This window comes from Falco cherrug, chromosome 4, assembly GCF_023634085.1.
Source record: "Falco cherrug isolate bFalChe1 chromosome 4, bFalChe1.pri, whole genome shotgun sequence".
Classification (NCBI taxonomy): Eukaryota; Metazoa; Chordata; class Aves; order Falconiformes; family Falconidae; genus Falco; species Falco cherrug.
Window position 1 is genome coordinate 26235849 of NC_073700.1, and position 12179 is coordinate 26248027.

The 12179-nt window shown below is 52.4% G+C and overlaps 1 protein-coding gene, 1 long non-coding RNA gene and 1 other non-coding gene across 4 annotated transcripts in view; 2 read left to right on the top strand and 1 right to left on the bottom strand.

Moving 5' to 3' along the window:
• The window catches only part of TRAF7 (TNF receptor associated factor 7), a 35954-nt gene extending 26028 nt beyond the window's left edge, over nt 1-9926 (bottom strand). Inside the window, exon 1 of one of the 2 annotated variants that reach the window (XM_055708816.1) lies at nt 9753-9926. The gene's annotated coding sequence lies outside the window, so the exon portion shown is untranslated. Of the gene's footprint in view, nt 1-6291; nt 6415-9752 lie in introns of those variants that run through there. The other variant, XM_014284032.3, reaches the window with a different exon arrangement.
• A 134-nt stretch (nt 9927-10060) lies between these two features.
• LOC114017240 (uncharacterized) lies at nt 10061-11297 on the top strand. Its single transcript, XR_008731948.1, has 2 exons — nt 10061-10269; nt 10465-11297. It is a non-coding gene; the product is annotated as an uncharacterized LOC114017240 (long non-coding RNA).
• Nucleotides 10306-10396, top strand: LOC129736101 (small nucleolar RNA SNORD60). The gene has a single exon (XR_008732272.1). It is a non-coding gene; the product is annotated as a small nucleolar RNA SNORD60 (small nucleolar RNA).
• Nucleotides 11298-12179: the final 882 nt, after the last annotated feature.

Sequence of the window (12179 nt, forward strand, 5' to 3'; positions counted from 1 at the left end):
TATCCAATTTCAGCCCAAATCTCTGCAACCACCATACATAGGAAGCATTTCAACAGAGCAGACACCTCTCTAGAGCACTGTCTGACAGCTCCTTCACATCTCATTCTTCTAAGAGGTACTGAGAAAGGCTTTTTCTAACTGATATCAAAGAAGTTAAAAGAAGGCAGAAAAGAGCTGGTGTTGTCAACATTAATACCAGCTTCTTACAGCACCTGCAAAAATCTCCACCAGATCTCTGAAGCCTGGCTTGGCATCTGAACCCCGCCAGCTACGCCGTCCTGTGCTCCCAGGCCTGGGGGACAAGCATCCCTCCTGGGTGGATGGTGTCCCTCCCTGGGGCACCCTGCACCATCCACGGGCAGCTCCTTCCCCTGCCCTGACTGCAGGCAGGGCTGCTCAGCCTGCAGGGACCCAGCAGAACTGTGTCCTGAGGGGGTACAGGCTATAAGACAATGAAAGTATCCAATATTTTGTGTTACAAAACAACACGCGGTCTGTGACCTAGAAGGAAAACTAAGATTTACTGGCAATCACAGAATCCTTTGAGCTGCCAAGTCCTTCTCAGAGGACCAAATACAAAGAGGCTCCAGAGACCCCCTGAGCACCTTCAGCAGCTCCGAAGGGCAGGAGGTCAGAAACCCTCTCGCTGGAAACATTCTCCCAGTTTTCAGGCTCAGGACTCTACACGTTCCAGTTATGATTTACAGCAAAATGGGCTGCAGAGGCACCCTGACACCTGCAGCGAGAAAGCAGGCTCCGTTTGCTCTGAAAAGACAAGAATTGGTTTAAGAACTTGTGTGTCCCAGCAGCACAACAGCACAGGGCTGCCTCCTAAACCTGAGAGGCGTGCGCAGATCCATGCATCTGGAAGACAGCTCAGGAACACAGCCTGTGGTCCAGACTGTCCTTGCCTGGAATTATTTTTTTTTTTAATTAACATGCAACTTTAGTGTTTTTGACAGTAAAAAAAAAAAATGGGGGGGTGGTGGTGCGGGAAATCTACTCTGGAAAGAGGAAGCTGTGGGGACCTGCTACTCACTAAATCACATGGCTGATAGTAACCAGATGCAAGGGAGGGAAGGGCTAGGTTTCCGCATTTGCACACCATAGGCATCAACTCAGGGTTTTGAGGCTCAGCAAGAAGAAAAGCCTAAAGATTCCTACTTTAGTAATCCAGGTAAGGAAAAACCCAGCCACCAGCAGTTGCAATGACAGCTGAGGAAAACAGTGCTCTTTCTCCCCACTGCAGAGGCCAACAGGACCAGCAATGGGGCGGTTTTCTGCTATTTCATGCTGCTGCCAACCCCATTGCTGCACCTCAAAGCAAAGAGGGAATCACCCCCGGGACCAGTGGCCCAGCTAATCTTCTGGCTGTGCTGAAGAGTTTGCCCACATGAGGGGCCCGGTAGGACCCGTGTCGGTACCTCAAGGGTCTCCTCTCCTCTCAGCTTCCAAAGTGCACACACACCCCTAGCTAGCCCCAATATTCAACAAAAGATCCTTATAACCAACCTCAAGATCAAGGGCAACGCTTTGAGGGGGACATGGCTTGAGGAGAAGGGATAGCAGAGGATCCCACCCTTCAAACATCACATAGCCTGCCTGGTCCTGATTAGGAGCCAGTTCCTAATGTGGGAGCCACACCATTGCGGGCACAATGGCACTGCTGCGGCTTGTGCTCCAGCTGCTCTCTGATGTGAGACACTGGCACGGCACTGGATCCCACAGGTGAACCGTGGCATCGCCGGGGAGCGGCTGGCAGATGCGATGCCCCACGCTGCACAGTGTCTCTTAGCCAATAAACCTGCAAGTGTTTATGCAACCTTATGCAATCAACAACCCATAAAGCTCAGTGACATGTCCTACATCTGCTTTGTTATTCTCTGTCCCCCCCCAGTTCATTGAGGCTGTCTCTAAGGTTATGCTGGGCTGGCAAAATCCTACACAGCAGGAGCGTTTGCTGGAGAGCGAGGTCAATGCCTGCAGCTGGCCTCATGAGAAAGGCAGGCATGGGGTTATCCTGCTCCGGCTGGGAACAGCCTGTGGGTGACATGAACTTCCTTATTTCACAGCTTGGGTATTTATGGCATCACACACAAGCTTCTGTTCCTCTTACAACATTGCAGCCAGAACAAGAGGGGTTACGCATCCTTGAGAGTATTGGCACATCACTGGGGAAATACTCTTACAAAAGCTAAAATGCACCGTGCTGCTCACACAGCCCAGCTCAACGGGACAAGGGCAAGGCAAGCGGGAGCAGAGAGCGGGGAGGGGGGTTGTGGAGTACACCCTCTTCCTTGGCTCCTTCGCCAGCTCTCATCCAGGGCTTTTCTGGGAGAGGTAACAGGGCTAGTAAATCCAGCCCAGTTTGGGCAACAAGCTCTCTCCACCTTGTCCTTCGGCAGTACCAAGGTGCTGCCCACACTTTCTGTGAACTGATTCTCAGTGGCCCAAGGCAACCTGCAAGGGAACTGCCTCAGACCAAAGCACAAACGAGACAATTCACGAGCTCAAACGCCAACTCTTCTACAGAGACAACCATGGGAAAGTCATGCTGGCTTTCCTGGTCAGCGGCTCTGGTAGAAATAGCACTCCTAAATGCTGGCGAACTGCATTAACAGGGCTCAAAGAACATGGTGACGAGGACTGTCAGCATCTAGTCTGACTTGTAGAACACAGGCCGTAAGAATGCGTGAGCTGCAGCAGATTGCGGAGATAGATCTCTCTCAGGGCGGTCACCAGACAGGAAGCAGAGGGTGGAGATCAATGGTCACTCCTCAGGTTAGAGAAGATCACACAAGGGTTCACCCAAGAACTATTGCTGAATAAGCTTTTTCAAGGTCACAGGCGAAGATGTTGAACAAAGAGCGAGCAGTGAAATTGCCAGGTTTTCAGATGACACTAGGCTCTTTTGAGCAGTCAAATTATCATGCTGATGGATAGAAACACAAAACTGAGACAAAAAGGTTGAAGATGAGCTTTTATGGAGATAAATGTCAAGCAACGCACCTAGGGAAAAACAACAAAAGCAGGCCGATGCGATGCGATGCTCTGACCTGGCAGCTACAACTCCGGAAAGAGACGCTGCAGTCTCTGCAGAGTTAGCTGCAATTCTCAGCCCAGAGGACAGCAGCAGACAGAGAGGCCAACAAAATGCTGAGCAGCATCACAAAAGCTGTGGAGAACAACCATGAGGATGTCATTTGGGTGCTACATAAAGCCTTGATACACTTGTCTCCCGAGTGCTGTAGCAGATCTGGTCTTTGCTTTGGAAGAAGACCACAGCAGTTAGAGAAACTTCAGGGAATTATAAATGCAATAATCAATGGGATGAGGTCCCTGATCCAACTACTGTGGGTGGTAGGAAAATATGAGGCAAGTGGATGGTAGAAAGCAGTCAGGTTCATGTGCCCTCCGTTAATAACATCTATTTTTGCAACTGCTGAAGACAGAACGGGGGTAGGCAGAACAATGCTACCACCCAGGAGGGCATTTCTTACACCCTTAGGATGACCTCTCTATGGCCAGGCTTCTACATCGAGCGGTGCAGTCAGTGCTAGAAGAGCACAAAACGTGAACAGAAGTTCAACCCTAGTGACAGAGCATGGCACTTCTATCTGGTGCGTCTTTGGTTCTGTGGCACAAAAAGTCTTTTTACTGTTGACATGTTTTTGCATTGCTCTTAAAAGTCCTAGAGACTTTTCTGAGCTACTTGAAGTGAGACCATAATTGTACTGAGCTGTCATCAATAAAAATAAAAGTGATATTTTTAATTGCTGCTTCTTTCACCAGCGCTTGAATTGACTGCAGAGACGAGAGAGCACATTCAACAGCTGTTTGAACACTGTCATTCCTTTGTGCAAACGCAGTTCAGAAAGGGGAAATCATTTTATATTAGGTGCTTTTCCTAAAGGGTAATGAGTTCTTGAGATAGAAAAACTTTTTGCAATACTTCACGTTAAAACCTGAAGCAGTAACCTTGAAATGTGCCTGTACCTGGATCAAAAGTGATTGCTCTGGTGGAACAAAGCATCTCACTTTTCCCAAAAATCTAAAATCAAGTTACAAGTTAGAACAGAGGCCAATGTTCAATGCTGTTTCCATGACACAAAAGCTACACTTGAAGCTTTACTCCCATTTTAGGAAACCCGGAGGCATTCACCTACTACACCATTTTTCTTATGCATAAGGCCACAGACCAGGGTTCAGTAGCACCCAACCCCTGCAACCGAGATTGGCTTGTCTTGGCTCAGGACCTATGTGGCCGCTGTTAGGGTGGCCAGGCTGGCAGAACCAGGCACACTCAGAGCTCTTCCACACAAGGACTTTAATCAAAAGGTGCTTTAAAAGTCAGCCCTACCATTACAGTGCTGCATGCTGTTCCTTTCACAGCTTGTGATCTTTCTCACATCCTCACTCAAAGAACAGACCCATTCAGGGACCTTCACATTATTAAATTGTGGATTTGTTTAAGAAAAAAAACCACAACCAAGCCCTCAAATAACCTACTGCTCCAAGACAAAATCGCAGTCCTGCTGCTGTTTCTTGAGGAGGAACGTCCATCTCCTCTGTGCAAGGCAGATCATGATATAAGATGTCAAGCTTCAAAAGCTAAGAATATCACCTACACAAATCACATCAGAACTGGTGCTAACTGGTGTTCCTCAGCCTTGCTTGACAGAGAGAACAAGCTGCTGCCAAGACCCCACAGGGTCCTGTGGGCCAGCTGAGGCTCTGCTGCTGGCTTCCCTGCTGCAAACCAGCCTGCAGGGGTCTGGTAGATAGATGGGCTTGCAACTCATTTGAAAAAATAATAATAATCTAAGACATGCCAGGTCAACAGCAAAGCCTAGGCGATGGAGTGATTCAGCTTCTCAAGGCTGTGATGGACAGACTTGCCCACGAATAACAGAAACTAACCCATTCTCAGCCATCCTAGACCAACCTTGGCCAGTATTCCACCAAAGTTCAAAAGCTTATTCTTATCTGGCCTGGGAAAGGAGTTAAACACCAATAAATGTACAGAGATCTTAGCAGACACTGCACCCAATGTCCTCCAAGGAAGCCAGAGAACGCTTGTCTCACCTGCTGCATTCTCCTTTCCAGAAACCACCGTGCTACACCCAAGGTAATCAAGTTTCTGCTATCCTTCATTCCTCAATTGCTGTGCAGTCACTGAGGGCTCTTCACACTGCTTTGCCTTACAGGTGGCTGCCTTCCCTGGAAGGGTTTAACCACTCCTATCACATTATGGGATTCTTCCAGATTAAAGTCATAAGACAGCTGAGCTCATTACTGTCATTACTCAAAATGCACAAAGTATCACTTCCACCCCCTGTTCACCCCAACATCCTCCAAGGCTTTGAAACTTCATAACACACTCTTGCTTGCCCTCTGGGTGCAATCAGACCACTTTAAATACCCATCTGAAATGCATCAGCTCCTTCACAAAAAACCCCCAACCCAAAACATATATATCCAGTAACCTTTTTTTTGCACAGTTTCCTTAGACTTTGCCACTGAGAACAAGCAGGATAGTACAACATAAGACAGCTATGTCCTGTTAGGGAGAGTTAACCAGCAATTGGGAAAGGGAGAAAATCGTAGTGCTTCCTGGGTAGCGTGCGAGCTGGGCAAAATACCATCAAACTAGTGATGTCCTGCCCTTCGATAAACAAGCATTGAATCCTTGATTCTGAAAGAAATTAGTGGATGTGGACACTTCCACTGCGGTAAATGTACTGACAACTCTCAGACAGAAGCACTGTTAAGCATCCCATAACCACCTAACGCCATGCTAGGAAAGCTGGTTTAAACCACTCGCCCAGCGTACCATCAGCAACTGTACTTTAGCCACGATGGCTTAGGATGCACGGGAGAGGCAGTGAGAGGTACCAAACTCTTCTCACAAACTTGACTTCTTTGCTCACAACTTTGCTTAAAGAATATTGAGGATTTCCCATCTCTGAAATGACCAGAAACAACCTCAGAAAACACTTGCTGGGTTACTGCACAACTAGGCATCGTTACACTTCCTTCCAAAGGTCACTTTGAAGGATCACAAAATCAGCATAATACCACTCCAGCTCGCTGGACAGGTGACAGGTAACCACTTCTGGAGTCAGATTTCAGATACCTCCTGCTTCTTCACGAAGATCTAGACACAGGGATGAAAACAGCTCCTCACTGCTGTCTGTGACTCCTAAAGCACCGCAGACCCCAGGGAACACTGCTGACATGGCCCTGACATCAAGCACCCAGGGCAAACACTCTACCTTGAAGGAAACTCACCACTGGCTGTCCAAGCTGGCAAAGCCCGGCAAGACGCCACCGTGACCAAGTTCCTAAGCTGCAGGCAGGCTTTTCCTCGGTCAAAATGTCTCTTCCACTATCTGTGTGCGTGTATGTGTGTATCGCTCTTAAGTGATGTAAACAGAAAGGCATGCAGAGCAGTGGGCGATATGTAAATTCAGCTGGAAAATCCCACAGCTCGGCCAATCTCCGTGCTGCCTCGCAGCTTTGCCCTGGCTGCTCCCAGACTGAAGTCTAGCACAGAAAAAAACACCACTCTCTTAGCACACACAGATTTATTCCTCTGATCAGAAAAATCTCCAGGGACAGGTCGGTCCATCGCTCACTTTAAAGGGAGTTTGAGTTTCTCACCCTCTTTAGACAGTACCCAAACTATTCGTAACACTTGAATATGAAGCAGCCTAACAATCAGCAGCACAGTCTTTCCTTGTACAGACAAGCCAGGGAAACCCCCTCGACTAAGAATCCCCACAAAAAGGCGGAGCTGGTGAGCAGGGCTCACCTGAAAGACAGGCACTGATGGTGGGGGGTTTCTACCGCCAGGACACCCACCCCACACAGCAGAAAACCATGGTCCCACAGCAGAGGCTCTCCCAGGAGCAGGCACTGCCCCACTCCAGTCCCCAGGACACCTCATTAAAAGCAGCACGGTAACTCTGATAAAGCTCCGAACTCAGGCCGTGCTAAAGGCAGAGTGGGAGCAGTCTGTAAAAGGGTAAGTTGGAGTGCTGCTGCCCTGGACTCCTGGGGGAGTTGCTGTGCTTAAAAGAAAGGCAACACATACCTCTGTGCAACTGCCCACCTCCTCCCTTGCCCCAGGCAGCTGCTACATCCCCTGATCCAACCCATGGGCAAGGGGACACCCAGCGTGTGCCTCATCATGCCCACAGCAAAGGAGTACAGGCAAGGAAGGGAAGACAAGGGGCATAAAAATCGGGAGAGAAGAGTTCTGACAGACAGCTTTGTCCACGTAACCCAAGCATTGAGTTAGTGACACCAGGAAGCATTTTCTCTCAGTGCCTTTCTCCTGGCACAGCTGGGCTTGGCTGAGACAACCTGAGAGGCAGGTATGATCATGCTTCAGAAAGTGCCACAGTCATGGCTAGCAGGGACTAGGAAGGTCCTGTGGAACAGGCAAACTCTCAGCCCATGAGGTGACTAACTGCTGAACACCAACTGAAGCTGCAAAATGCTCAGCACTGTTCAGGACCAACTCCCGCCAATGCACGGCCACTTCTGCGGCAGATCACGGCAGGGCAGAGCAGGCACCAGCACCGTCACACGGCACTCTGCAGCTCCGGCAGCAGCGCTGTGTTCGTGGAGCCCCAGGAAGGGAATGGCTGACTGCAGAAAGGTTTCAGCCAGGGGACACAAACTTACCTGTGGTGCATCACGAGTGGCTTAAGGTCATCTAAGGCTGCGCTGCCACAGGAATGGGCAGTTGTGGGCCCAGCCCCACCACACTCACACTGCAGTGTGGCTGGTATCACCATGTGATACCTTGGGTCTGGGAAGCAAACTGCCTGAAAACTTTGGATTTGGCGTTTTTTTTCCCCTTGGGTTCAATCAGCATCAGGAAAACTCACGTTTGGATGTTACCAGTGAAGGTACCTGCATTATCTGACTGAATGTTCTGGTCACTTCAGTTTGGCTTAAGTTTCCCACTGTCACCAAAATTTAACCTCCCTCATCATGAAACATTCTTTTCTGCAGGGCAGTTTCACCTGCAAGCAATCTGCTGCTGCACAGTGCAGCCAACCAAACCGCAAAGCTGCGGCTTTCTGGCTAGATTTACCCCGTCCCTTCTCAACCTTACTTGAAGCAGTAGTGCCCAGGGTGGGGGACCCCAAGACATGGAGGGGGACCCAGCAGGCTGCAGGCAGCTCCCTGCATGATGCTTAGGAAATCCCAAAACTCTTTGATCTTCCACTCCTCAGGTGCGCAATGAGGATAGCGCTGCCTGTTCTCTCGCACCTTGTCAATGGTGACAGCCAACTCTTTGGCCTTGTGGTTAGTAGATGTCTGTACAGTACTTGGACACTATGCAGCCCAATTTTTGGTGGTGCACTGGGTTTATCTTCACCACAACACACTTTCTGTGAACTACCTCCTCTCCTCGCACGGCTCCCAGGGAGCCCTGTAAAGTCTGTCATGGAAGTGGTTGACTTTCTCACACCACTTTCGCTCAGCAAGGGCTTTCTGGAACCATCCTTCACTCACACAGCCCTCTCCATACAGACCCAACAAATGTAATTGTGGCTGTAAGCAAGAGTCACTGACAGACAAACGCTTGAGGCCAAAATGCAACAGCTATTTAACAGGAACACTAACTGCTTAGTACAGACTGGAAAGAATACATCACTGGGGGGAAAATGCACAGGGAGGCAAAATTAAAGTGCTGGGATCGAAACAAAGTGTTTGGCAACATTGTCAAAGTTGAACCACAGTTCTGCACAATACAGTTAACCCCCGGCGGGTACAATAGCCTGGACCTGGCTTGCTATGTGTGTATCAAACCCCACCGTACCAGCTTTCTTCTCACAGCTACTGCCCCCCAGCAGAGTCTGTCTGAGCCATTGTCTTTGATACCAACGGAGCTCAAAAGCACACTGAACTGAAAGAAGGTCCTCACTTCTGGCTTTCATGCAACACAACAGGATCATCAGATCACAGTTAGAGATCAAACAGGCGAAAAATGTTTGACAGCAAGTCTGTTGGAGGAACAGCAGCTGCAAGCTGGTGGCAGAATAAGGCAGAACTTAAACACCATGTTTGAAATGAGAAAACAACAGCACAGTTTCATTGCCCACTCCAAGATGTGCAATTGTCTTGGGGCATGATGGAGATCTACCACCGAATATCCTATATTGCATAATTGTGAAACCAAAGCACAAGGAAATGAGGTTACTGGAAGATCAAGAGAGAATCATCAGCAACACGTGCCCTAAGTCAGGCAAGTAATGGAGCAGAAAAAGAGAAAACTAAGCACCCCCCGTGATGAGATATGTCAAACGGCAAAGGGGAGGCAGCCGAAGTGAGGAGAGCAAGCCGTGGCCAGGACTCACCGAGGGCCAAACACCACCGGAGAGGAGACACGGGCTCCTCTGCGCACCTGGGCAATCACGCTGGCACCTACACGGAGTTTACAAACCACCGACCCCACCGCACCAGGGAAAGGGACGAGGCGGCAGAAGACGCGGCAGCGCTGCCAGGCGGGCGGCGGCCCCCGCAGCTGCCCCGAACAGCCCCGCCGCGCCCGGGGGAGCCTCCGCAGGCACCTCCCCACCACGGGAACCCACCGCCCAGCGCCCCCGGCCCTCACCGTCCCCATGGCCCAGCCCGGCCCTCCCCTCACAGCGCTCCCTCCACCCCGGGCCCGCCCGGGACCCCCCACCTCTCAGCCGGGGGCTCCCCCCAGCCCGGCCTAAGCCCGCCCGTACCTAGCAGCAGCGGCGGCGGCCGGAGCGCCGGTAACCGGCTCCGGCACATCGCGACCCCGGGCCTGCTCCCCGCTCGTCTAGCGGCTCAGCTGCCGCCCGGGCCAGAAGCCCCGCGCCCCGCGCTCCTCGGGGCTTGTAGTCCGGCGGGCCGCCTCCCGCCCGCGCCTCGCCGCGCCTCCGTGACGTTGGGACTACAACCCCCAGCAGCCCCCGCGGCCCAGCGCTGATTGGACCTTTTCCAGTCACTCGATGCTACAACCACTGCTGCTACTGGCTTGGCGCGGCCTTCTCCAGGGGCCAATCAGGCGGCAGCAGACCACCGCCTCGGGCCACGCTGCGCCGCGCGGCGCCATTGGAGCGAGGAAGAGCGGTGACCAATGAGCGCTGGGAGGGGCGGGAAGGCGATCACGCCAACCGCTCGCCATTGGCGTCTCCTCAGACAGCGTGGCCAATAGCGCCGTGGGGGCAGTTATAAAGTCTGCAGCGGGGGCAAGCACCCGGCCTTTCCAGGTGGGAGGTGAGTGCGGTGTGCCTGCGGCGGGGCGGCGGGCCGGGCCGGTGATGATCTCTTTCTACCTTTCTGACACCTCGTCTGAGGGCGGCGGGCGGTCGCGGCCCCTGCTGACGATCCACGGCTGAGGCCCGAGGCAGGCGCGGCGGGGCCGGGCGGGGCGGCGCGGCCCGCTCTCACCGCGCTGCCTTTTCTCTTCAGGGCTCGGCGGGAACCGGATCGCGGCGGCCCGAGGGGCTGTGAGGCGGGGACGGTGAACAGCGACGGAGGACCCGGCGGCGGGCGGTTTTCCTGTGCGGTGTGGCCTGAGCGGCGGGGGGTGCGGCTGCTCCCGGCCTTCTGGGCTGGTAAGACGCGGCCCCGTTCGTTCCTAGCGTATTGTGCCGGGAGGTGGTGCTGAGCTGGCCCGGGTGTCCAGCCCCGCGCCCGTAGGCCGCGTCAGGAAGCTGCAGTCGGGGGTAAGGCACGGAGGGGCCTTGGGCGGGTGAAACTGGGGCTGGAGGAACCACTTGGTGCCTTGGCATTGCTGCGGTGCCAGCGCAGTGTAGGCTGCAGGCCTCGGAGCAGAGCAAACGCTGCAGCTCCGACTACAGCTAAAAAAACGTGCTTGTCTGGGGTTGCTGTGTCAAAGGAGGAAGCTGCTGTTTCTCAAGCTGTACAATTTGGGAGTCGAGAGTTTTAAAGCACAAAGAAGCAGTCACAGAATTGGCTAAAGTACAAGAAATCAAAAGTCATTGACGACTTCTCTGCCACATGGGGTAGCTTAAGGTAAACACCATGGCAGGTGGTGTTGCAGCAGTATGGGTAATTGAGAGCATTCACAGAATCAACTCCAGTGCTAGACTGTGTAGACGGTTCATATCTTTGATACTCACTAGCATGGATTCTAACAAGTTGCTCAAGTAATGATCTTTCTCCAACATCAAATCAAGTTCAGGCTTGTAATTTTTAAATTGTTTGCTGTTGTATTTCCACTTTGGCTTCTATATTATACCAATTTTACAGCTTATACATCTAATAAAGTTTTCAAAATACTTGTTTTGCTTTTGCTTCTGTTGTTCACAAATACCATGGGTGGTGTGTAAAACCACATACCAACTTTAAACTTTGGATTTGGGCAGCCAGCAGACCATGTCTGCTGTTACTATTCACTTTAGGGGAACCAGGACACCTTAAAACATGCTCCACTCACTTTAGAATCATAGAATTGTTTTGGTTGGTAAATACGTGATTGGGTCCAGATATTAAACTAGTCCTGCCAAGGCCACCACTAGATCATATCCCTAAGTGCCACATCTAAACATGTTTATTACCACCAGGGATGGTGACTTCACCCCCTGGGCAGCCTGTTCCAGGGCTGCACAACCCTTTCAGGGAAGAAGTTTTCCCCAATACCCAATCCAGACCTCCCCTGGTGCAACCTGAGGCTGTTCCTTGTGATCTGGGAGAAGAGACCCCACTCCCCCCTTGCTACAGCCCCCGCTCAGGCAGCTGTAGGGAGCGGTCAGGCCCCCTGAGTCCCCTTTCTCCAGGCTGAACACCCCAGCTCCCCCCGCCGCTCCTCACAGGGCTGGTGCCCCAGCCCCGTGCCCGTCCCTGGGGCGCTCCAGCCCCGCGGTGTCTGGGAGCGGGGGGCCCAGCACCGAACCCGGGGTCCCCGCTGCGGCCGCACCAGTGCCCAGCACAGGGGGACGGGCACTGCCCTGGGCCTGCTGGCCACACCGTTTGGGACACGAGCCAGGGTGCTGTTGGCCACCTGGGCACACTGCCGGCCCATGCCCAGCCGGCCGTCAGCCAGCCCCCCCAGGCCCTTCCCCCCAGGCAGCTCCCCAGCCGCGCTGCCCCCAGCCTGTCGCGCTGCGTGGGGCTGGTGTGACCCGTGTGCAGGACCCGGCAGCGAGCCCTGGTGACCCTCA